A 1,601-nucleotide genomic window follows, 5' to 3' on the forward strand; every position below is an offset into this window, starting at 1 on the left:
TCATGTTTTTCTTCATATAACCCAACTTCTCAAATTATTTGCTAAGCATAAGGATACAATATGTATGGTTAAAAAACGCAACCCTTGCCCACACCTTTTCTAATTTTAGAACATTCAATGGTCCTTTGCTCTGTTCAAACAATGTCCTATTGGTCTATGAATAGATTCTTCATAAGCACTTAACAACAACAACAACAAGCACAATTGAGTCTGCTTCTGACCTTGTTTTGGCTGATGATATGAGCTTTTACTCTGTCTCTTCCCACAATGTGTTTTCTGTGTAGTCCATCTGGTGAATTCCATGTGTATGTTGTTAATGTTACGTGCCATCAAGTTGGTTCCAACTCATAACGGCCCTGTATGGAGTTTCAAAGGAGTGGCTGGTGAGTTTGAATCACTGACCTTGTGGTTCAAACTGACCTTGCAGTCTAGTGCAATATCCTACACACCAGACCAGGACTCATACATGTCTATAGTCATCTTTTATATTATTCAAAAGGTACTTACAACAATAGGATGAATGTAAAGCTAAAGCCCTCCCATGTAAACTATCACGTACTTCACAATAAAACCTTTAAAAAAAAATGTTTACAATGTAGGGGTCATTAGTTTTGCAAAAATTCCAACATGTGATTTTCAACATAATTTCACTCACCAGGCCATATTTTCCAATGGATGATCTTTCCTGTCTGCTTCCAATCTTTGCATTCTAATCACCAGTTATTACCAATGTATTTTTATTACATGCTTAAAGAATTTCAGACTATAGAAGTTTATAGAATTCTACAATTTCATCATCACTAGCTTTATTGGTTGGTGCACAAATCTGAATAATAGTTGTATCAACTGGTCTTTCTTACAGGCATATGGATATTTATTATATCACAGATACCATTGCCTTTCAAAATCATATATTGAAATGTTCTTTTCATTGATGAATTCAACACCATTACTCTTAAATTTTTCATTCCTGGTATAAAACAACATGCGATTGTCAGAATCTGAATGGCCAATACAAGTCCATTTCAGCTCACTGAAATCTAGAAAATACTATAACTTATGGTATTCACTAAAAGATTCAAATGATCACAAATAATGTTAAATAAATGTACTGAAAATTATTCATTCAGTTTGAGGCAATTCACTGGCAATGGTTATATCAGTTATGTGTTTATGTTTAATATTAGAAGCTACCAATATATCTGACACAGTTACTAAAATATAGCCCTACAATCTCACATGATCTACCACTCATCTGTCATTTTATCATACTGTGGTGCTTGCATGTTGCTGTGGTTTCAGAAGCTATGCCATGGGTGTTTTAAATACCATCAGGGTCACCCACAGTGGACAAGTTTCAACAGAGCTTCAACAGTAATACAAATGAGGAAGAAGTAGAAATGAAGATAAACAGCTATAAATACCCATTAAAAATAATAACATGGAATGTTCAATGAATCTAGGAACACTGGAAATTATAAAAAATGAAATGGAGCTTGTCAAAAATTAAATAGAGTGCATAAAGATCAATATCCTATGCATTAGTGAACTAAAATAGACTGGTACTGACCATTTTGAACCTGACAATCACATGGTTTACT

Source organism: Chrysochloris asiatica, unplaced genomic scaffold (assembly GCF_000296735.1).
Source record: "Chrysochloris asiatica unplaced genomic scaffold, ChrAsi1.0 scaffold00068, whole genome shotgun sequence".
In the NCBI taxonomy this organism is placed as follows: domain Eukaryota; kingdom Metazoa; phylum Chordata; class Mammalia; order Afrosoricida; family Chrysochloridae; genus Chrysochloris; species Chrysochloris asiatica.